At 39.1% G+C, this 23,303-nt stretch overlaps 18 non-coding genes across 18 annotated transcripts; all 18 read right to left on the reverse strand.

Annotated features, from left to right (window-relative positions):
• Positions 1 to 1,540: 1,540 nt before the first annotated feature.
• LOC140031423 (5S ribosomal RNA) lies at positions 1,541 to 1,659 on the reverse strand. The gene has a single exon (XR_011835344.1). It is a non-coding gene; the product is annotated as a 5S ribosomal RNA (ribosomal RNA).
• Positions 1,660 to 2,411: 752 nt separating this feature from the next.
• LOC140029600 (5S ribosomal RNA) lies at positions 2,412 to 2,530 on the reverse strand. The gene has a single exon (XR_011833506.1). It is a non-coding gene; the product is annotated as a 5S ribosomal RNA (ribosomal RNA).
• Positions 2,531 to 3,665: 1,135 nt separating this feature from the next.
• Positions 3,666 to 3,784, reverse strand: LOC140029601 (5S ribosomal RNA). The gene has a single exon (XR_011833507.1). It is a non-coding gene; the product is annotated as a 5S ribosomal RNA (ribosomal RNA).
• Positions 3,785 to 4,909: 1,125 nt separating this feature from the next.
• LOC140029602 (5S ribosomal RNA) lies at positions 4,910 to 5,028 on the reverse strand. The gene has a single exon (XR_011833508.1). It is a non-coding gene; the product is annotated as a 5S ribosomal RNA (ribosomal RNA).
• Positions 5,029 to 6,163: 1,135 nt separating this feature from the next.
• On the reverse strand, positions 6,164 to 6,282 carry LOC140029603 (5S ribosomal RNA). The gene has a single exon (XR_011833509.1). It is a non-coding gene; the product is annotated as a 5S ribosomal RNA (ribosomal RNA).
• A 1,135-nt stretch (positions 6,283 to 7,417) lies between these two features.
• On the reverse strand, positions 7,418 to 7,536 carry LOC140029604 (5S ribosomal RNA). Its single transcript, XR_011833510.1, has one exon. It is a non-coding gene; the product is annotated as a 5S ribosomal RNA (ribosomal RNA).
• Positions 7,537 to 8,661: 1,125 nt separating this feature from the next.
• LOC140029605 (5S ribosomal RNA) lies at positions 8,662 to 8,780 on the reverse strand. Its single transcript, XR_011833511.1, has one exon. It is a non-coding gene; the product is annotated as a 5S ribosomal RNA (ribosomal RNA).
• A 1,135-nt stretch (positions 8,781 to 9,915) lies between these two features.
• LOC140029606 (5S ribosomal RNA) lies at positions 9,916 to 10,034 on the reverse strand. The gene has a single exon (XR_011833512.1). It is a non-coding gene; the product is annotated as a 5S ribosomal RNA (ribosomal RNA).
• A 1,135-nt stretch (positions 10,035 to 11,169) lies between these two features.
• Positions 11,170 to 11,288, reverse strand: LOC140029608 (5S ribosomal RNA). The gene has a single exon (XR_011833514.1). It is a non-coding gene; the product is annotated as a 5S ribosomal RNA (ribosomal RNA).
• A 1,125-nt stretch (positions 11,289 to 12,413) lies between these two features.
• On the reverse strand, positions 12,414 to 12,532 carry LOC140029609 (5S ribosomal RNA). Its single transcript, XR_011833515.1, has one exon. It is a non-coding gene; the product is annotated as a 5S ribosomal RNA (ribosomal RNA).
• Positions 12,533 to 13,667: 1,135 nt separating this feature from the next.
• Positions 13,668 to 13,786, reverse strand: LOC140029610 (5S ribosomal RNA). Its single transcript, XR_011833516.1, has one exon. It is a non-coding gene; the product is annotated as a 5S ribosomal RNA (ribosomal RNA).
• A 1,135-nt stretch (positions 13,787 to 14,921) lies between these two features.
• LOC140029611 (5S ribosomal RNA) lies at positions 14,922 to 15,040 on the reverse strand. Its single transcript, XR_011833517.1, has one exon. It is a non-coding gene; the product is annotated as a 5S ribosomal RNA (ribosomal RNA).
• A 1,135-nt stretch (positions 15,041 to 16,175) lies between these two features.
• Positions 16,176 to 16,294, reverse strand: LOC140029612 (5S ribosomal RNA). Its single transcript, XR_011833518.1, has one exon. It is a non-coding gene; the product is annotated as a 5S ribosomal RNA (ribosomal RNA).
• A 1,135-nt stretch (positions 16,295 to 17,429) lies between these two features.
• On the reverse strand, positions 17,430 to 17,548 carry LOC140029613 (5S ribosomal RNA). Its single transcript, XR_011833519.1, has one exon. It is a non-coding gene; the product is annotated as a 5S ribosomal RNA (ribosomal RNA).
• Positions 17,549 to 18,683: 1,135 nt separating this feature from the next.
• On the reverse strand, positions 18,684 to 18,802 carry LOC140029614 (5S ribosomal RNA). The gene has a single exon (XR_011833520.1). It is a non-coding gene; the product is annotated as a 5S ribosomal RNA (ribosomal RNA).
• Positions 18,803 to 19,937: 1,135 nt separating this feature from the next.
• Positions 19,938 to 20,056, reverse strand: LOC140029615 (5S ribosomal RNA). Its single transcript, XR_011833521.1, has one exon. It is a non-coding gene; the product is annotated as a 5S ribosomal RNA (ribosomal RNA).
• A 1,135-nt stretch (positions 20,057 to 21,191) lies between these two features.
• On the reverse strand, positions 21,192 to 21,310 carry LOC140029616 (5S ribosomal RNA). The gene has a single exon (XR_011833522.1). It is a non-coding gene; the product is annotated as a 5S ribosomal RNA (ribosomal RNA).
• A 1,135-nt stretch (positions 21,311 to 22,445) lies between these two features.
• On the reverse strand, positions 22,446 to 22,564 carry LOC140029617 (5S ribosomal RNA). Its single transcript, XR_011833523.1, has one exon. It is a non-coding gene; the product is annotated as a 5S ribosomal RNA (ribosomal RNA).
• Positions 22,565 to 23,303: the final 739 nt, after the last annotated feature.

Genomic DNA, 23,303 nt, shown 5'->3' on the forward strand with positions numbered 1-23,303 from the left:
AATTCGGGTCCAAATCAGGTTGGCGGGTCGGGTTCGGGTCAACAGACCCGCCAGAAAATCTGTTGACCCGAACCCCGACCCGCCAACCCGTGACGGGTCAGGTATGCTGACCCGAACCCGAAAATTTCAGGTTTACGGGGCGGCGGGTCGACCCGAAATGACCCGAAACTTAATTTTAATTTATTAATTTATCACTGTAATTTCTAATAAAATCAATTTCTCACAAAACTAATTACATAATCAAGTAATAAAAATTTAAATAAATGATTCCAAATCAAATCTAAAATAAATTAAACACCGTAAAAGTGTTTTATCCCAAGCAAAATATAAAATAAATTAAAACAATACAAAAGTGAAAAATAATATAATATATTATTTGTCCAAGTATAATAATTTCAACTTCACACAAATTAAATAAATTCGTTTAGGATTAAGTAATTAATGCCTTTGAAAAAAAGAATAACTTAGTTTAGTTAGATAAAATTATTTTTATGTTTATTAAATTATTTTTAATTCGTAAACGGGTCATATCGGGTCATATCAGGTCACCACGGGTTGACCCGAAATCGACCGGTTTTCTTTTCGGGTTCATCGGGTCCAACCCGATTCTGACCCGAATTCCCGAAACCTCAACCCAAACCCATTAATTTCGTGTTAGGTTCGTGTCGTGTCGAAAATTGCCACCCCTAGTTGCGGTGATACATTTGCGCCGACAAATTTGAGCGACGATCCGGGCTTTGATCGAGCCGTACCGTTCCCCGAACCCGAAAATTTCAGGTTTACGGGGCGGCGGGTCGACCCGAAATGACCCGAAACTTAATTTTAATTTATTAATTTATCACTGTAATTTCTAATAAAATCAATTTCTCACAAAACTAATTACATAATCAAGTAATAAAAATTTAAATAAATGATTCCAAATCAAATCTAAAATAAATTAAACACCGTAAAAGTGTTTTATCCCAAGCAAAATATAAAATAAATTAAAACAATACAAAAGTGAAAAATAATATAATATATTATTTGTCCAAGTATAATAATTTCAACTTCACACAAATTAAATAAATTCGTTTAGGATTAAGTAATTAATGCCTTTGAAAAAAAGAATAACTTAGTTTAGTTAGATAAAATTATTTTTATGTTTATTAAATTATTTTTAATTCGTAAACGGGTCATATCGGGTCATATCAGGTCACCACGGGTTGACCCGAAATCGACCGGTTTTCTTTTCGGGTTCATCGGGTCCAACCCGATTCTGACCCGAATTCCCGAAACCTCAACCCAAACCCATTAATTTCGTGTTAGGTTCGTGTCGTGTCGAAAATTGCCACCCCTAGTTGCGGTGATACATTTGCGCCGACAAATTTGAGCGACGATCCGGGCTTTGATCGAGCCGTACCGTTCCTGATTTGTCTCGCGCCTTCAGATCCTCCTTCACGCTTCGACAAGAAGCAAAATATTAAGCAATCGTTCCGACGGAGCTAAATTACTACAGGATAAAGAACGAATAGGAAATTTGGATTTCGAAACAAAAAAGAGAGGGGTGCAACACGAGGACGTCCCAGGGGGTCACCCATCCTAGTACTACTCTCGCCCAAGCACGCTTAACTTCGGAGTTCTGATGGGATCCGGTGCATTAGTGCTGGTATGATCGCACCCGCCATGTTCCTTTCGCGTTATTCTTTTAAACTACCCCGTCCTGCGAAGCAGTGTGGCTTTTCTAGACCGAAATTCATTTTAAGCGTCAATTCAAGCATTTTCCTCTTATCCTTTTATTTATTTACTTTATATTTTTTTTTGTTATTGATTTGCACCCTGTTTTTTTCCCTCATCCCGCAACTCTAAATTATCATGAAATCAATCCTTCACGCTTGCAGTTAGGGGTGCAAGTATAATAATTTCAACTTCACACAAATTAAATAAATTCGTTTAGGATTAAGTAATTAATGCCTTTGAAAAAAAGAATAACTTAGTTTAGTTAGATAAAATTATTTTTATGTTTATTAAATTATTTTTAATTCGTAAACGGGTCATATCGGGTCATATCAGGTCACCACGGGTTGACCCGAAATCGACCGGTTTTCTTTTCGGGTTCATCGGGTCCAACCCGATTCTGACCCGAATTCCCGAAACCTCAACCCAAACCCATTAATTTCGTGTTAGGTTCGTGTCGTGTTTTCAGGTCGTGTCGAAAATTGCCACCCCTAGTTGCGGTGATACATTTGCGCCGACAAATTTGAGCGACGATCCGGGCTTTGATCGAGCCGTACCGTTCCTGATTTGTCTCGCGCCTTCAGATCCTCCTTCACGCTTCGACAAGAAGCAAAATATTAAGCAATCGTTCCGACGGAGCTAAATTACTACAGGATAAAGAACGAATAGGAAATTTGGATTTCGAAACAAAAAAGAGAGGGGTGCAACACGAGGACTTCCCAGGGGGTCACCCATCCTAGTACTACTCTCGCCCAAGCACGCTTAACTTCGGAGTTCTGATGGGATCCGGTGCATTAGTGCTGGTATGATCGCACCCGCCATGTTCCTTTCGCTTTATTCTTTTAAACTACCCCGTCCTGCGAAGCAGTGTGGCTTTTCTAGACCGAAATTCATTTTAAGCGTCAATTCAAGCATTTTCCTCTTATCCTTTTATTTATTTACTTTATATTTTTTTTTGTTATTGATTTGCACCCTGTTTTTTTCCCTCATCCCGCAACTCTAAATTATCATGAAATCAATCCTTCACGCTTGCAGTTAGGGGTGGCAATTCGGGTCCAAATCAGGTTGGCGGGTCGGGTTCGGGTCAACAGACCCGCCAGAAAATCTGTTGACCCGAACCCCGACCCGCCAACCCGTGACGGGTCAGGTATGCTGACCCGAACCCGAAAATTTCAGGTTTACGGGGCGGCGGGTCGACCCGAAATGACCCGAAACTTAATTTTAATTTATTAATTTATCACTGTAATTTCTAATAAAATCAATTTCTCACAAAACTAATTACATAATCAAGTAATAAAAATTTAAATAAATGATTCCAAATCAAATCTAAAATAAATTAAACACCGTAAAAGTGTTTTATCCCAAGCAAAATATAAAATAAATTAAAACAATACAAAAGTGAAAAATAATATAATATATTATTTGTCCAAGTATAATAATTTCAACTTCACACAAATTAAATAAATTCGTTTAGGATTAAGTAATTAATGCCTTTGAAAAAAAGAATAACTTAGTTTAGTTAGATAAAATTATTTTTATGTTTATTAAATTATTTTTAATTCGTAAACGGGTCATATCGGGTCATATCAGGTCACCACGGGTTGACCCGAAATCGACCGGTTTTCTTTTCGGGTTCATCGGGTCCAACCCGATTCTGACCCGAATTCCCGAAACCTCAACCCAAACCCATTAATTTCGTGTTAGGTTCGTGTCGTGTTTTCAGGTCGTGTCGAAAATTGCCACCCCTAGTTGCGGTGATACATTTGCGCCGACAAATTTGAGCGACGATCCGGGCTTTGATCGAGCCGTACCGTTCCTGATTTGTCTCGCGCCTTCAGATCCTCCTTCACGCTTCGACAAGAAGCAAAATATTAAGCAATCGTTCCGACGGAGCTAAATTACTACAGGATAAAGAACGAATAGGAAATTTGGATTTCGAAACAAAAAAGAGAGGGGTGCAACACGAGGACTTCCCAGGGGGTCACCCATCCTAGTACTACTCTCGCCCAAGCACGCTTAACTTCGGAGTTCTGATGGGATCCGGTGCATTAGTGCTGGTATGATCGCACCCGCCATGTTCCTTTCGCTTTATTCTTTTAAACTACCCCGTCCTGCGAAGCAGTGTGGCTTTTCTAGACCGAAATTCATTTTAAGCGTCAATTCAAGCATTTTCCTCTTATCCTTTTATTTATTTACTTTATATTTTTTTTTGTTATTGATTTGCACCCTGTTTTTTTCCCTCATCCCGCAACTCTAAATTATCATGAAATCAATCCTTCACGCTTGCAGTTAGGGGTGGCAATTCGGGTCCAAATCAGGTTGGCGGGTCGGGTTCGGGTCAACAGACCCGCCAGAAAATCTGTTGACCCGAACCCCGACCCGCCAACTCGTGACGGGTCAGGTATGCTGACCCGAACCCGAAAATTTCAGGTTTACGGGGCGGCGGGTCGACCCGAAATGACCCGAAACTTAATTTTAATTTATTAATTTATCACTGTAATTTCTAATAAAATCAATTTCTCACAAAACTAATTACATAATCAAGTAATAAAAATTTAAATAAATGATTCCAAATCAAATCTAAAATAAATTAAACACCGTAAAAGTGTTTTATCCCAAGCAAAATATAAAATAAATTAAAACAATACAAAAGTGAAAAATAATATAATATATTATTTGTCCAAGTATAATAATTTCAACTTCACACAAATTAAATAAATTCGTTTAGGATTAAGTAATTAATGCCTTTGAAAAAAAGAATAACTTAGTTTAGTTAGATAAATTTATTTTTATGTTTATTAAATTATTTTTAATTCGTAAACGGGTCATATCAGGTCACCACGGGTTGACCCGAAATCGACCGGTTTTCTTTTCGGGTTCATCGGGTCCAACCCGATTCTGACCCGAATTCCCGAAACCTCAACCCAAACCCATTAATTTCGTGTTAGGTTCGTGTCGTGTTTTCAGGTCGTGTCGAAAATTGCCACCCCTAGTTGCGGTGATACATTTGCGCCGACAAATTTGAGCGACGATCCGGGCTTTGATCGAGCCGTACCGTTCCTGATTTGTCTCGCGCCTTCAGATCCTCCTTCACGCTTCGACAAGAAGCAAAATATTAAGCAATCGTTCCGACGGAGCTAAATTACTACAGGATAAAGAACGAATAGGAAATTTGGATTTCGAAACAAAAAAGAGAGGGGTGCAACACGAGGACTTCCCAGGGGGTCACCCATCCTAGTACTACTCTCGCCCAAGCACGCTTAACTTCGGAGTTCTGATGGGATCCGGTGCATTAGTGCTGGTATGATCGCACCCGCCATGTTCCTTTCGCTTTATTCTTTTAAACTACCCCGTCCTGCGAAGCAGTGTGGCTTTTCTAGACCGAAATTCATTTTAAGCGTCAATTCAAGCATTTTCCTCTTATCCTTTTATTTATTTACTTTATATTTTTTTTTGTTATTGATTTGCACCCTGTTTTTTTCCCTCATCCCGCAACTCTAAATTATCATGAAATCAATCCTTCACGCTTGCAGTTAGGGGTGGCAATTCGGGTCCAAATCAGGTTGGCGGGTCGGGTTCGGGTCAACAGACCCGCCAGAAAATCTGTTGACCCGAACCCCGACCCGCCAACCCGTGACGGGTCAGGTATGCTGACCCGAACCCGAAAATTTCAGGTTTACGGGGCGGCGGGTCGACCCGAAATGACCCGAAACTTAATTTTAATTTATTAATTTATCACTGTAATTTCTAATAAAATCAATTTCTCACAAAACTAATTACATAATCAAGTAATAAAAATTTAAATAAATGATTCCAAATCAAATCTAAAATAAATTAAACACCGTAAAAGTGTTTTATCCCAAGCAAAATATAAAATAAATTAAAACAATACAAAAGTGAAAAATAATATAATATATTATTTGTCCAAGTATAATAATTTCAACTTCACACAAATTAAATAAATTCGTTTAGGATTAAGTAATTAATGCCTTTGAAAAAAAGAATAACTTAGTTTAGTTAGATAAAATTATTTTTATGTTTATTAAATTATTTTTAATTCGTAAACGGGTCATATCGGGTCATATCAGGTCACCACGGGTTGACCCGAAATCGACCGGTTTTCTTTTCGGGTTCATCGGGTCCAACCCGATTCTGACCCGAATTCCCGAAACCTCAACCCAAACCCATTAATTTCGTGTTAGGTTCGTGTCGTGTTTTCAGGTCGTGTCGAAAATTGCCACCCCTAGTTGCGGTGATACATTTGCGCCGACAAATTTGAGCGACGATCCGGGCTTTGATCGAGCCGTACCGTTCCTGATTTGTCTCGCGCCTTCAGATCCTCCTTCACGCTTCGACAAGAAGCAAAATATTAAGCAATCGTTCCGACGGAGCTAAATTACTACAGGATAAAGAACGAATAGGAAATTTGGATTTCGAAACAAAAAAGAGAGGGGTGCAACACGAGGACTTCCCAGGGGGTCACCCATCCTAGTACTACTCTCGCCCAAGCACGCTTAACTTCGGAGTTCTGATGGGATCCGGTGCATTAGTGCTGGTATGATCGCACCCGCCATGTTCCTTTCGCTTTATTCTTTTAAACTACCCCGTCCTGCGAAGCAGTGTGGCTTTTCTAGACCGAAATTCATTTTAAGCGTCAATTCAAGCATTTTCCTCTTATCCTTTTATTTATTTACTTTATATTTTTTTTTGTTATTGATTTGCACCCTGTTTTTTTCCCTCATCCCGCAACTCTAAATTATCATGAAATCAATCCTTCACGCTTGCAGTTAGGGGTGGCAATTCGGGTCCAAATCAGGTTGGCGGGTCGGGTTCGGGTCAACAGACCCGCCAGAAAATCTGTTGACCCGAACCCCGACCCGCCAACCCGTGACGGGTCAGGTATGCTGACCCGAACCCGAAAATTTCAGGTTTACGGGGCGGCGGGTCGACCCGAAATGACCCGAAACTTAATTTTAATTTATTAATTTATCACTGTAATTTCTAATAAAATCAATTTCTCACAAAACTAATTACATAATCAAGTAATAAAAATTTAAATAAATGATTCCAAATCAAATCTAAAATAAATTAAACACCGTAAAAGTGTTTTATCCCAAGCAAAATATAAAATAAATTAAAACAATACAAAAGTGAAAAATAATATAATATATTATTTGTCCAAGTATAATAATTTCAACTTCACACAAATTAAATAAATTCGTTTAGGATTAAGTAATTAATGCCTTTGAAAAAAAGAATAACTTAGTTTAGTTAGATAAAATTATTTTTATGTTTATTAAATTATTTTTAATTCGTAAACGGGTCATATCGGGTCATATCAGGTCACCACGGGTTGACCCGAAATCGACCGGTTTTCTTTTCGGGTTCATCGGGTCCAACCCGATTCTGACCCGAATTCCCGAAACCTCAACCCAAACCCATTAATTTCGTGTTAGGTTCGTGTCGTGTTTTCAGGTCGTGTCGAAAATTGCCACCCCTAGTTGCGGTGATACATTTGCGCCGACAAATTTGAGCGACGATCCGGGCTTTGATCGAGCCGTACCGTTCCTGATTTGTCTCGCGCCTTCAGATCCTCCTTCACGCTTCGACAAGAAGCAAAATATTAAGCAATCGTTCCGACGGAGCTAAATTACTACAGGATAAAGAACGAATAGGAAATTTGGATTTCGAAACAAAAAAGAGAGGGGTGCAACACGAGGACTTCCCAGGGGGTCACCCATCCTAGTACTACTCTCGCCCAAGCACGCTTAACTTCGGAGTTCTGATGGGATCCGGTGCATTAGTGCTGGTATGATCGCACCCGCCATGTTCCTTTCGCTTTATTCTTTTAAACTACCCCGTCCTGCGAAGCAGTGTGGCTTTTCTAGACCGAAATTCATTTTAAGCGTCAATTCAAGCATTTTCCTCTTATCCTTTTATTTATTTACTTTATATTTTTTTTTGTTATTGATTTGCACCCTGTTTTTTTCCCTCATCCCGCAACTCTAAATTATCATGAAATCAATCCTTCACGCTTGCAGTTAGGGGTGGCAATTCGGGTCCAAATCAGGTTGGCGGGTCGGGTTCGGGTCAACAGACCCGCCAGAAAATCTGTTGACCCGAACCCCGACCCGCCAACCCGTGACGGGTCAGGTATGCTGACCCGAACCCGAAAATTTCAGGTTTACGGGGCGGCGGGTCGACCCGAAATGACCCGAAACTTAATTTTAATTTATTAATTTATCACTGTAATTTCTAATAAAATCAATTTCTCACAAAACTAATTACATAATCAAGTAATAAAAATTTAAATAAATGATTCCAAATCAAATCTAAAATAAATTAAACACCGTAAAAGTGTTTTATCCCAAGCAAAATATAAAATAAATTAAAACAATACAAAAGTGAAAAATAATATAATATATTATTTGTCCAAGTATAATAATTTCAACTTCACACAAATTAAATAAATTCGTTTAGGATTAAGTAATTAATGCCTTTGAAAAAAAGAATAACTTAGTTTAGTTAGATAAAATTATTTTTATGTTTATTAAATTATTTTTAATTCGTAAACGGGTCATATCAGGTCACCACGGGTTGACCCGAAATCGACCGGTTTTCTTTTCGGGTTCATCGGGTCCAACCCGATTCTGACCCGAATTCCCGAAACCTCAACCCAAACCCATTAATTTCGTGTTAGGTTCGTGTCGTGTTTTCAGGTCGTGTCGAAAATTGCCACCCCTAGTTGCGGTGATACATTTGCGCCGACAAATTTGAGCGACGATCCGGGCTTTGATCGAGCCGTACCGTTCCTGATTTGTCTCGCGCCTTCAGATCCTCCTTCACGCTTCGACAAGAAGCAAAATATTAAGCAATCGTTCCGACGGAGCTAAATTACTACAGGATAAAGAACGAATAGGAAATTTGGATTTCGAAACAAAAAAGAGAGGGGTGCAACACGAGGACTTCCCAGGGGGTCACCCATCCTAGTACTACTCTCGCCCAAGCACGCTTAACTTCGGAGTTCTGATGGGATCCGGTGCATTAGTGCTGGTATGATCGCACCCGCCATGTTCCTTTCGCTTTATTCTTTTAAACTACCCCGTCCTGCGAAGCAGTGTGGCTTTTCTAGACCGAAATTCATTTTAAGCGTCAATTCAAGCATTTTCCTCTTATCCTTTTATTTATTTACTTTATATATTTTTTTGTTATTGATTTGCACCCTGTTTTTTTCCCTCATCCCGCAACTCTAAATTATCATGAAATCAATCCTTCACGCTTGCAGTTAGGGGTGGCAATTCGGGTCCAAATCAGGTTGGCGGGTCGGGTTCGGGTCAACAGACCCGCCAGAAAATCTGTTGACCCGAACCCCGACCCGCCAACCCGTGACGGGTCAGGTATGCTGACCCGAACCCGAAAATTTCAGGTTTACGGGGCGGCGGGTCGACCAGAAATGACCCGAAACTTAATTTTAATTTATTAATTTATCACTGTAATTTCTAATAAAATCAATTTCTCACAAAACTAATTACATAATCAAGTAATAAAAATTTAAATAAATGATTCCAAATCAAATCTAAAATAAATTAAACACCGTAAAAGTGTTTTATCCCAAGCAAAATATAAAATAAATTAAAACAATACAAAAGTGAAAAATAATATAATATATTATTTGTCCAAGTATAATAATTTCAACTTCACACAAATTAAATAAATTCGTTTAGGATTAAGTAATTAATGCCTTTGAAAAAAAGAATAACTTAGTTTAGTTAGATAAATTTATTTTTATGTTTATTAAATTATTTTTAATTCGTAAACGGGTCATATCGGGTCATATCAGGTCACCACGGGTTGACCCGAAATCGACCGGTTTTCTTTTCGGGTTCATCGGGTCCAACCCGATTCTGACCCGAATTCCCGAAACCTCAACCCAAACCCATTAATTTCGTGTTAGGTTCGTGTCGTGTTTTCAGGTCGTGTCGAAAATTGCCACCCCTAGTTGCGGTGATACATTTGCGCCGACAAATTTGAGCGACGATCCGGGCTTTGATCGAGCCGTACCGTTCCTGATTTGTCTCGCGCCTTCAGATCCTCCTTCACGCTTCGACAAGAAGCAAAATATTAAGCAATCGTTCCGACGGAGCTAAATTACTACAGGATAAAGAACGAATAGGAAATTTGGATTTCGAAACAAAAAAGAGAGGGGTGCAACACGAGGACTTCCCAGGGGGTCACCCATCCTAGTACTACTCTCGCCCAAGCACGCTTAACTTCGGAGTTCTGATGGGATCCGGTGCATTAGTGCTGGTATGATCGCACCCGCCATGTTCCTTTCGCTTTATTCTTTTAAACTACCCCGTCCTGCGAAGCAGTGTGGCTTTTCTAGACCGAAATTCATTTTAAGCGTCAATTCAAGCATTTTCCTCTTATCCTTTTATTTATTTACTTTATATTTTTTTTTGTTATTGATTTGCACCCTGTTTTTTTCCCTCATCCCGCAACTCTAAATTATCATGAAATCAATCCTTCACGCTTGCAGTTAGGGGTGGCAATTCGGGTCCAAATCAGGTTGGCGGGTCGGGTTCGGGTCAACAGACCCGCCAGAAAATCTGTTGACCCGAACCCCGACCCGCCAACCCGTGACGGGTCAGATATGCTGACCCGAACCCGAAAATTTCAGGTTTACGGGGCGGCGGGTCGACCCGAAATGACCCGAAACTTAATTTTAATTTATTAATTTATCACTGTAATTTCTAATAAAATCAATTTCTCACAAAACTAATTACATAATCAAGTAATAAAAATTTAAATAAATGATTCCAAATCAAATCTAAAATAAATTAAACACCGTAAAAGTGTTTTATCCCAAGCAAAATATAAAATAAATTAAAACAATACAAAAGTGAAAAATAATATAATATATTATTTGTCCAAGTATAATAATTTCAACTTCACACAAATTAAATAAATTCGTTTAGGATTAAGTAATTAATGCCTTTGAAAAAAAGAATAACTTAGTTTAGTTAGATAAAATTATTTTTATGTTTATTAAATTATTTTTAATTCGTAAACGGGTCATATCGGGTCATATCAGGTCACCACGGGTTGACCCGAAATCGACCGGTTTTCTTTTCGGGTTCATCGGGTCCAACCCGATTCTGACCCGAATTCCCGAAACCTCAACCCAAACCCATTAATTTCGTGTTAGGTTCGTGTCGTGTTTTCAGGTCGTGTCGAAAATTGCCACCCCTAGTTGCGGTGATACATTTGCGCCGACAAATTTGAGCGACGATCCGGGCTTTGATCGAGCCGTACCGTTCCTGATTTGTCTCGCGCCTTCAGATCCTCCTTCACGCTTCGACAAGAAGCAAAATATTAAGCAATCGTTCCGACGGAGCTAAATTACTACAGGATAAAGAACGAATAGGAAATTTGGATTTCGAAACAAAAAAGAGAGGGGTGCAACACGAGGACTTCCCAGGGGGTCACCCATCCTAGTACTACTCTCGCCCAAGCACGCTTAACTTCGGAGTTCTGATGGGATCCGGTGCATTAGTGCTGGTATGATCGCACCCGCCATGTTCCTTTCGCTTTATTCTTTTAAACTACCCCGTCCTGCGAAGCAGTGTGGCTTTTCTAGACCGAAATTCATTTTAAGCGTCAATTCAAGCATTTTCCTCTTATCCTTTTATTTATTTACTTTATATTTTTTTTTGTTATTGATTTGCACCCTGTTTTTTTCCCTCATCCCGCAACTCTAAATTATCATGAAATCAATCCTTCACGCTTGCAGTTAGGGGTGGCAATTCGGGTCCAAATCAGGTTGGCGGGTCGGGTTCGGGTCAACAGACCCGCCAGAAAATCTGTTGACCCGAACCCCGACCCGCCAACCCGTGACGGGTCAGGTATGCTGACCCGAACCCGAAAATTTCAGGTTTACGGGGCGGCGGGTCGACCCGAAATGACCCGAAACTTAATTTTAATTTATTAATTTATCACTGTAATTTCTAATAAAATCAATTTCTCACAAAACTAATTACATAATCAAGTAATAAAAATTTAAATAAATGATTCCAAATCAAATCTAAAATAAATTAAACACCGTAAAAGTGTTTTATCCCAAGCAAAATATAAAATAAATTAAAACAATACAAAAGTGAAAAATAATATAATATATTATTTGTCCAAGTATAATAATTTCAACTTCACACAAATTAAATAAATTCGTTTAGGATTAAGTAATTAATGCCTTTGAAAAAAAGAATAACTTAGTTTAGTTAGATAAAATTATTTTTATGTTTATTAAATTATTTTTAATTCGTAAACGGGTCATATCAGGTCACCACGGGTTGACCCGAAATCGACCGGTTTTCTTTTCGGGTTCATCGGGTCCAACCCGATTCTGACCCGAATTCCCGAAACCTCAACCCAAACCCATTAATTTCGTGTTAGGTTCGTGTCGTGTTTTCAGGTCGTGTCGAAAATTGCCACCCCTAGTTGCGGTGATACATTTGCGCCGACAAATTTGAGCGACGATCCGGGCTTTGATCGAGCCGTACCGTTCCTGATTTGTCTCGCGCCTTCAGATCCTCCTTCACGCTTCGACAAGAAGCAAAATATTAAGCAATCGTTCCGACGGAGCTAAATTACTACAGGATAAAGAACGAATAGGAAATTTGGATTTCGAAACAAAAAAGAGAGGGGTGCAACACGAGGACTTCCCAGGGGGTCACCCATCCTAGTACTACTCTCGCCCAAGCACGCTTAACTTCGGAGTTCTGATGGGATCCGGTGCATTAGTGCTGGTATGATCGCACCCGCCATGTTCCTTTCGCTTTATTCTTTTAAACTACCCCGTCCTGCGAAGCAGTGTGGCTTTTCTAGACCGAAATTCATTTTAAGCGTCAATTCAAGCATTTTCCTCTTATCCTTTTATTTATTTACTTTATATTTTTTTTTGTTATTGATTTGCACCCTGTTTTTTTCCCTCATCCCGCAACTCTAAATTATCATGAAATCAATCCTTCACGCTTGCAGTTAGGGGTGGCAATTCGGGTCCAAATCAGGTTGGCGGGTCGGGTTCGGGTCAACAGACCCGCCAGAAAATCTGTTGACCCGAACCCCGACCCGCCAACCCGTGACGGGTCAGGTATGCTGACCCGAACCCGAAAATTTCAGGTTTACGGGGCGGCGGGTCGACCCGAAATGACCCGAAACTTAATTTTAATTTATTAATTTATCACTGTAATTTCTAATAAAATCAATTTCTCACAAAACTAATTACATAATCAAGTAATAAAAATTTAAATAAATGATTCCAAATCAAATCTAAAATAAATTAAACACCGTAAAAGTGTTTTATCCCAAGCAAAATATAAAATAAATTAAAACAATACAAAAGTGAAAAATAATATAATATATTATTTGTCCAAGTATAATAATTTCAACTTCACACAAATTAAATAAATTCGTTTAGGATTAAGTAATTAATGCCTTTGAAAAAAAGAATAACTTAGTTTAGTTAGATAAAATTATTTTTATGTTTATTAAATTATTTTTAATTCGTAAACGGGTCATATCGGGTCATATCAGGTCACCACGGGTTGACCCGAAATCGACCGGTTTTCTTTTCGGGTTCATCGGGTCCAACCCGATTCTGACCCGAATTCCCGAAACCTCAACCCAAACCCATTAATTTCGTGTTAGGTTCGTGTCGTGTTTTCAGGTCGTGTCGAAAATTGCCACCCCTAGTTGCGGTGATACATTTGCGCCGACAAATTTGAGCGACGATCCGGGCTTTGATCGAGCCGTACCGTTCCTGATTTGTCTCGCGCCTTCAGATCCTCCTTCACGCTTCGACAAGAAGCAAAATATTAAGCAATCGTTCCGACGGAGCTAAATTACTACAGGATAAAGAACGAATAGGAAATTTGGATTTCGAAACAAAAAAGAGAGGGGTGCAACACGAGGACTTCCCAGGGGGTCACCCATCCTAGTACTACTCTCGCCCAAGCACGCTTAACTTCGGAGTTCTGATGGGATCCGGTGCATTAGTGCTGGTATGATCGCACCCGCCATGTTCCTTTCGCTTTATTCTTTTAAACTACCCCGTCCTGCGAAGCAGTGTGGCTTTTCTAGACCGAAATTCATTTTAAGCGTCAATTCAAGCATTTTCCTCTTATCCTTTTATTTATTTACTTTATATTTTTTTTTGTTATTGATTTGCACCCTGTTTTTTTCCCTCATCCCGCAACTCTAAATTATCATGAAATCAATCCTTCACGCTTGCAGTTAGGGGTGGCAATTCGGGTCCAAATCAGGTTGGCGGGTCGGGTTCGGGTCAACAGACCCGCCAGAAAATCTGTTGACCCGAACCCCGACCCGCCAACCCGTGACGGGTCAGGTATGCTGACCCGAACCCGAAAATTTCAGGTTTACGGGGCGGCGGGTCGACCCGAAATGACCCGAAACTTAATTTTAATTTATTAATTTATCACTGTAATTTCTAATAAAATCAATTTCTCACAAAACTAATTACATAATCAAGTAATAAAAATTTAAATAAATGATTCCAAATCAAATCTAAAATAAATTAAACACCGTAAAAGTGTTTTATCCCAAGCAAAATATAAAATAAATTAAAACAATACAAAAGTGAAAAATAATATAATATATTATTTGTCCAAGTATAATAATTTCAACTTCACACAAATTAAATAAATTCGTTTAGGATTAAGTAATTAATGCCTTTGAAAAAAAGAATAACTTAGTTTAGTTAGATAAAATTATTTTTATGTTTATTAAATTATTTTTAATTCGTAAACGGGTCATATCGGGTCATATCAGGTCACCACGGGTTGACCCGAAATCGACCGGTTTTCTTTTCGGGTTCATCGGGTCCAACCCGATTCTGACCCGAATTCCCGAAACCTCAACCCAAACCCATTAATTTCGTGTTAGGTTCGTGTCGTGTTTTCAGGTCGTGTCGAAAATTGCCACCCCTAGTTGCGGTGATACATTTGCGCCGACAAATTTGAGCGACGATCCGGGCTTTGATCGAGCCGTACCGTTCCTGATTTGTCTCGCGCCTTCAGATCCTCCTTCACGCTTCGACAAGAAGCAAAATATTAAGCAATCGTTCCGACGGAGCTAAATTACTACAGGATAAAGAACGAATAGGAAATTTGGATTTCGAAACAAAAAAGAGAGGGGTGCAACACGAGGACTTCCCAGGGGGTCACCCATCCTAGTACTACTCTCGCCCAAGCACGCTTAACTTCGGAGTTCTGATGGGATCCGGTGCATTAGTGCTGGTATGATCGCACCCGCCATGTTCCTTTCGCTTTATTCTTTTAAACTACCCCGTCCTGCGAAGCAGTGTGGCTTTTCTAGACCGAAATTCATTTTAAGCGTCAATTCAAGCATTTTCCTCTTATCCTTTTATTTATTTACTTTATATTTTTTTTTGTTATTGATTTGCACCCTGTTTTTTTCCCTCATCCCGCAACTCTAAATTATCATGAAATCAATCCTTCACGCTTGCAGTTAGGGGTGGCAATTCGGGTCCAAATCAGGTTGGCGGGTCGGGTTCGGGTCAACAGACCCGCCAGAAAATCTGTTGACCCGAACCCCGACCCGCCAACCCGTGACGGGTCAGGTATGCTGACCCGAACCCGAAAATTTCAGGTTTACGGGGCGGCGGGTCGACCCGAAATGACCCGAAACTTAATTTTAATTTATTAATTTATCACTGTAATTTCTAATAAAATCAATTTCTCACAAAACTAATTACATAATCAAGTAATAAAAATTTAAATAAATGATTCCAAATCAAATCTAAAATAAATTAAACACCGTAAAAGTGTTTTATCCCAAGCAAAATATAAAATAAATTAAAACAATACAAAAGTGAAAAATAATATAATATATTATTTGTCCAAGTATAATAATTTCAACTTCACACAAATTAAATAAATTCGTTTAGGATTAAGTAATTAATGCCTTTGAAAAAAAGAATAACTTAGTTTAGTTAGATAAAATTATTTTTATGTTTATTAAATTATTTTTAATTCGTAAACGGGTCATATCGGGTCATATCAGGTCACCACGGGTTGACCCGAAATCGACCGGTTTTCTTTTCGGGTTCATCGGGTCCAACCCGATTCTGACCCGAATTCCCGAAACCTCAACCCAAACCCATTAATTTCGTGTTAGGTTCGTGTCGTGTTTTCAGGTCGTGTCGAAAATTGCCACCCCTAGTTGCGGTGATACATTTGCGCCGACAAATTTGAGCGACGATCCGGGCTTTGATCGAGCCGTACCGTTCCTGATTTGTCTCGCGCCTTCAGATCCTCCTTCACGCTTCGACAAGAAGCAAAATATTAAGCAATCGTTCCGACGGAGCTAAATTACTACAGGATAAAGAACGAATAGGAAATTTGGATTTCGAAACAAAAAAGAGAGGGGTGCAACACGAGGACTTCCCAGGGGGTCACCCATCCTAGTACTACTCTCGCCCAAGCACGCTTAACTTCGGAGTTCTGATGGGATCCGGTGCATTAGTGCTGGTATGATCGCACCCGCCATGTTCCTTTCGCTTTATTCTTTTAAACTACCCCGTCCTGCGAAGCAGTGTGGCTTTTCTAGACCGAAATTCATTTTAAGCGTCAATTCAAGCATTTTCCTCTTATCCTTTTATTTATTTACTTTATATATTTTTTTGTTATTGATTTGCACCCTGTTTTTTTCCCTCATCCCGCAACTCTAAATTATCATGAAATCAATCCTTCACGCTTGCAGTTAGGGGTGGCAATTCGGGTCCAAATCAGGTTGGCGGGTCGGGTTCGGGTCAACAGACCCGCCAGAAAATCTGTTGACCCGAACCCCGACCCGCCAACCCGTGACGGGTCAGGTATGCTGACCCGAACCCGAAAATTTCAGGTTTACGGGGCGGCGGGTCGACCCGAAATGACCCGAAACTTAATTTTAATTTATTAATTTATCACTGTAATTTCTAATAAAATCAATTTCTCACAAAACTAATTACATAATCAAGTAATAAAAATTTAAATAAATGATTCCAAATCAAATCTAAAATAAATTAAACACCGTAAAAGTGTTTTATCCCAAGCAAAATATAAAATAAATTAAAACAATACAAAAGTGAAAAATAATATAATATATTATTTGTCCAAGTATAATAATTTCAACTTCACACAAATTAAATAAATTCGTTTAGGATTAAGTAATTAATGCCTTTGAAAAAAAGAATAACTTAGTTTAGTTAGATAAAATTATTTTTATGTTTATTAAATTATTTTTAATTCGTAAACGGGTCATATCGGGTCATATCAGGTCACCACGGGTTGACCCGAAATCGACCGGTTTTCTTTTCGGGTTCATCGGGTCCAACCCGATTCTGACCCGAATTCCCGAAACCTCAACCCAAACCCATTAATTTCGTGTTAGGTTCGTGTCGTGTTTTCAGGTCGTGTCGAAAATTGCCACCCCTAGTTGCGGTGATACATTTGCGCCGACAAATTTGAGCGACGATCCGGGCTTTGATCGAGCCGTACCGTTCCTGATTTGTCTCGCGCCTTCAGATCCTCCTTCACGCTTCGACAAGAAGCAAAATATTAAGCAATCGTTCCGACGGAGCTAAATTACTACAGGATAAAGAACGAATAGGAAATTTGGATTTCGAAACAAAAAAGAGAGGGGTGCAACACGAGGACTTCCCAGGGGGTCACCCATCCTAGTACTACTCTCGCCCAAGCACGCTTAACTTCGGAGTTCTGATGGGATCCGGTGCATTAGTGCTGGTATGATCGCACCCGCCATGTTCCTTTCGCTTTATTCTTTTAAACTACCCCGTCCTGCGAAGCAGTGTGGCTTTTCTAGACCGAAATTCATTTTAAGCGTCAATTCAAGCATTTTCCTCTTATCCTTTTATTTATTTACTTTATATTTTTTTTTGTTATTGATTTGCACCCTGTTTTTTTCCCTCATCCCGCAACTCTAAATTATCATGAAATCAATCCTTCACGCTTGCAGTTAGGGGTGGCAATTCGGGTCCAAATCAGGTTGGCGGGTCGGGTTCGGGTCAACAGACCCGCCAGAAAATCTGTTGACCCGAACCCCGACCCGCCAACCCGTGACGGGTCAGGTATGCTGACCCGAACCCGAAAATTTCAGGTTTACGGGGCGGCGGGTCGACCCGAAATGACCCGAAACTTAATTTTAATTTATTAATTTATCACTGTAATTTCTAATAAAATCAATTTCTCACAAAACTAATTACATAATCAAGTAATAAAAATTTAAATAAATGATTCCAAATCAAATCTAAAATAAATTAAACACCGTAAAAGTGTTTTATCCCAAGCAAAATATAAAATAAATTAAAACAATACAAAAGTGAAAAATAATATAATATATTATTTGTCCAAGTATAATAATTTCAACTTCACACAAATTAAATAAATTCGTTTAGGATTAAGTAATTAATGCCTTTGAAAAAAAGAATAACTTAGTTTAGTTAGATAAAATTATTTTTATGTTTATTAAATTATTTTTAATTCGTAAACGGGTCATATCGGGTCATATCAGGTCACCACTGGTTGACCCGAAATCGACCGGTTTTCTTTTCGGGTTCATCGGGTCCAACCCGATTCTGACCCGAATTCCCGAAACCTCAACCCAAACCCATTAATTTCGTGTTAGGTTCGTGTCGTGTTTTCAGGTCGTGTCGAAAATTGCCACCCCTAGTTGCGGTGATACATTTGCGCCGACAAATTTGAGCGACGATCCGGGCTTTGATCGAGCCGTACCGTTCCTGATTTGTCTCGCGCCTTCAGATCCTCCTTCACGCTTCGACAAGAAGCAAAATATTAAGCAATCGTTCCGACGGAGCTAAATTACTACAGGATAAAGAACGAATAGGAAATTTGGATTTCGAAACAAAAAAGAGAGGGGTGCAACACGAGGACTTCCCAGGGGGTCACCCATCCTAGTACTACTCTCGCCCAAGCACGCTTAACTTCGGAGTTCTGATGGGATCCGGTGCATTAGTGCTGGTATGATCGCACCCGCCATGTTCCTTTCGCTTTATTCTTTTAAACTACCCCGTCCTGCGAAGCAGTGTGGCTTTTCTAGACCGAAATTCATTTTAAGCGTCAATTCAAGCATTTTCCTCTTATCCTTTTATTTATTTACTTTATATTTTTTTTTGTTATTGATTTGCACCCTGTTTTTTTCCCTCATCCCGCAACTCTAAATTATCATGAAATCAATCCTTCACGCTTGCAGTTAGGGGTGGCAATTCGGGTCCAAATCAGGTTGGCGGGTCGGGTTCGGGTCAACAGACCCGCCAGAAAATCTGTTGACCCGAACCCCGACCCGCCAACCCGTGACGGGTCAGGTATGCTGACCCGAACCCGAAAATTTCAGGTTTACGGGGCGGCGGGTCGACCCGAAATGACCCGAAACTTAATTTTAATTTATTAATTTATCACTGTAATTTCTAATAAAATCAATTTCTCACAAAACTAATTACATAATCAAGTAATAAAAATTTAAATAAATGATTCCAAATCAAATCTAAAATAAATTAAACACCGTAAAAGTGTTTTATCCCAAGCAAAATATAAAATAAATTAAAACAATACAAAAGTGAAAAATAATATAATATATTATTTGTCCAAGTATAATAATTTCAAATTCACACAAATTAAATAAATTCGTTTAGGATTAAGTAATTAATGCCTTTGAAAAAAAGAATAACTTAGTTTAGTTAGATAAAATTATTTTTATGTTTATTAAATTATTTTTAATTCGTAAACGGGTCATATCGGGTCATATCAGATCACCACGGGTTGACCCGAAATCGACCGGTTTTCTTTTCGGGTTCATCGGGTCCAACCCGATTCTGACCCGAATTCCCGAAACCTCAACCCAAACCCATTAATTTCGTGTTAGGTTCGTGTCGTGTTTTCAGGTCGTGTCGAAAATTGCCACCCCTAGTTGCGGTGATACATTTGCGCCGACAAATTTGAGCGACGATCCGGGCTTTGATCGAGCCGTACCGTTCCTGATTTGTCTCGCGCCTTCAGATCCTCCTTCACGCTTCGACAAGAAGCAAAATATTAAGCAATCGTTCCGACGGAGCTAAATTACTACAGGATAAAGAACGAATAGGAAATTTGGATTTCGAAACAAAAAAGAGAGGGGTGCAACACGAGGACTTCCCAGGGGGTCACCCATCCTAGTACTACTCTCGCCCAAGCACGCTTAACTTCGGAGTTCTGATGGGATCCGGTGCATTAGTGCTGGTATGATCGCACCCGCCATGTTCCTTTCGCTTTATTCTTTTAAACTACCCCGTCCTGCGAAGCAGTGTGGCTTTTCTAGACCGAAATTCATTTTAAGCGTCAATTCAAGCATTTTCCTCTTATCCTTTTATTTATTTACTTTATATTTTTTTTTGTTATTGATTTGCACCCTGTTTTTTTCCCTCATCCCGCAACTCTAAATTATCATGAAATCAATCCTTCACGCTTGCAGTTAGGGGTGGCAATTCGGGTCCAAATCAGGTTGGCGGGTCGGGTTCGGGTCAACAGACCCGCCAGAAAATCTGTTGACCCGAACCCCGACCCGCCAACCCGTGACGGGTCAGGTATGCTGACCCGAACCCGAAAATTTCAGGTTTACGGGGCGGCGGGTCGACCCGAAATGACCCGAAACTTAATTTTAATTTATTAATTTATCACTGTAATTTCTAATAAAATCAATTTCTCACAAAACTAATTACATAATCAAGTAATAAAAATTTAAATAAATGATTCCAAATCAAATCTAAAATAAATTAAACACCGTAAAAGTGTTTTATCCCAAGCAAAATATAAAATAAATTAAAACAATACAAAAGTGAAAAATAATATAATATATTATTTGTCCAAGTATAATAATTTCAACTTCACACAAATTAAATAAATTCGTTTAGGATTAAGTAATTAATGCCTTTGAAAAAAAGAATAACTTAGTTTAGTTAGATAAAATTATTTTTATGTTTATTAAATTATTTTTAATTCGTAAACGGGTCATATCGGGTCATATCAGGTCACCACGGGTTGACCCGAAATCGACCGGTTTTCTTTTCGGGTTCATCGGGTCCAACCCGATTCTGACCCGAATTCCCGAAACCTCAACCCAAACCCATTAATTTCGTGTTAGGTTCGTGTCGTGTTTTCAGGTCGTGTCGAAAATTGCCACCCCTAGTTGCGGTGATACATTTGCGCCGACAAATTTGAGCGACGATCCGGGCTTTGATCGAGCCGTACCGTTCCTGATTTGTCTCGCGCCTTCAGATCCTCCTTCACGCTTCGACAAGAAGCAAAATATTAAGCAATCGTTCCGACGGAGCTAAATTACTACAGGATAAAGAACGAATAGGAAATTTGGATTTCGAAACAAAAAAGAGAGGGGTGCAACACGAGGACTTCCCAGGGGGTCACCCATCCTAGTACTACTCTCGCCCAAGCACGCTTAACTTCGGAGTTCTGATGGGATCCGGTGCATTAGTGCTGGTATGATCGCACCCGCCATGTTCCTTTCGCTTTATTCTTTTAAACTACCCCGTCCTGCGAAGCAGTGTGGCTTTTCTAGACCGAAATTCATTTTAAGCGTCAATTCAAGCATTTTCCTCTTATCCTTTTATTTATTTACTTTATATTTTTTTTTGTTATTGATTTGCACCCTGTTTTTTTCCCTCATCCCGCAACTCTAAATTATCATGAAATCAATCCTTCACGCTTGCAGTTAGGGGTGGCAATTCGGGTCCAAATCAGGTTGGCGGGTCGGGTTCGGGTCAACAGACCCGCCAGAAAATCTGTTGACCCGAACCCCGACCCGCCAACCCGTGACGGGTCAGGTATGCTGACCCGAACCCGAAAATTTCAGGTTTACGGGGCGGCGGGTCGACCCGAAATGACCCGAAACTTAATTTTAATTTATTAATTTATCACTGTAATTTCTAATAAAATCAATTTCTCACAAAACTAATTACATAATCAAGTAATAAAAATTTAAATAAATGATTCCAAATCAAATCTAAAATAAATTAAACACCGTAAAAGTGTTTTATCCCAAGCAAAATATAAAATAAATTAAAACAATACAAAAGTGAAAAATAATATAATATGTTATTTGTCCAAGTATAATAATTTCAACTTCACACAAATTAAATAAATTCGTTTAGGATTAAGTAATTAATGCCTTTGAAAAAAAGAATAACTTAGTTTAGTTAGATAAAATTATTTTTATGTTTATTAAATTATTTTTAATTCGTAAACGGGTCATATCGGGTCATATCAGGTCACCACGGGTTGACCCGAAATCGACCGGTTTTCTTTTCGGGTTCATCGGGTCCAACCCGATTCTGACCCGAATTCCCGAAACCTCAACCCAAACCCATTAATTTCGTGTTAGGTTCGTGTCGTGTTTTCAGGTCGTGTCGAAAATTGCCACCCCTAGTTGCGGTGATACATTTGCGCCGACAAATTTGAGCGACGATCCGGGCTTTGATCGAGCCGTACCGTTCCTGATTTGTCTCGCGCCTTCAGATCCTCCTTCACGCTTCGACAAGAAGCAAAATATTAAGCAATCGTTCCGACGGAGCTAAATTACTACAGGATAAAGAACGAATAGGAAATTTGGATTTCGAAACAAAAAAGAGAGGGGTGCAACACGAGGACTTCCCAGGGGGTCACCCATCCTAGTACTACTCTCGCCCAAGCACGCTTAACTTCGGAGTTCTGATGGGATCCGGTGCATTAGTGCTGGTATGATCGCACCCGCCATGTTCCTTTCGCTTTATTCTTTTAAACTACCCCGTCCTGCGAAGCAGTGTGGCTTTTTTAGACCGAAATTCATTTTAAGCGTCAATTCAAGCATTTTCCTCTTATCCTTTTATTTATTTACTTTATATATTTTTTTGTTATTGATTTGCACCCTGTTTTTTTCCCTCATCCCGCAACTCTAAATTATCATGAAATCAATCCTTCACGCTTGCAGTTAGGGGTGGCAATTCGGGTCCAAATCAGGTTGGCGGGTCGGGTTCGGGTCAACAGACCCGCCAGAAAATCTGTTGACCCGAACCCCGACCCGCCAACCCGTGACGGGTCAGGTATGCTGACCCGAACCCGAAAATTTCAGGTTTACGGGGCGGCGGGTCGACCCGAAATGACCCGAAACTTAATTTTAATTTATTAATTTATCACTGTAATTTCTAATAAAATCAATTTCTCACAAAACTAATTACATAATCAAGTAATAAAAATTTAAATAAATGATTCCAAATCAAATCTAAAATAAATTAAACACCGTAAAAGTGTTTTATCCCAAGCAAAATATAAAATAAATTAAAACAATACAAAAGTGAAAAATAATATAATATATTATTTGTCCAAGTATAATAATTTCAACTTCACACAAATTAAATAAATTCGTTTAGGATTAAGTAATTAATGCCTTTGAAAAAAAGAATAACTTAGTTTAGTTAGATAAAATTATTTTTATGTTTATTAAATTATTTT

This window comes from Coffea arabica, chromosome 11e, assembly GCF_036785885.1.
Source record: "Coffea arabica cultivar ET-39 chromosome 11e, Coffea Arabica ET-39 HiFi, whole genome shotgun sequence".
In the NCBI taxonomy this organism is placed as follows: Eukaryota; Viridiplantae; Streptophyta; class Magnoliopsida; order Gentianales; family Rubiaceae; genus Coffea; species Coffea arabica.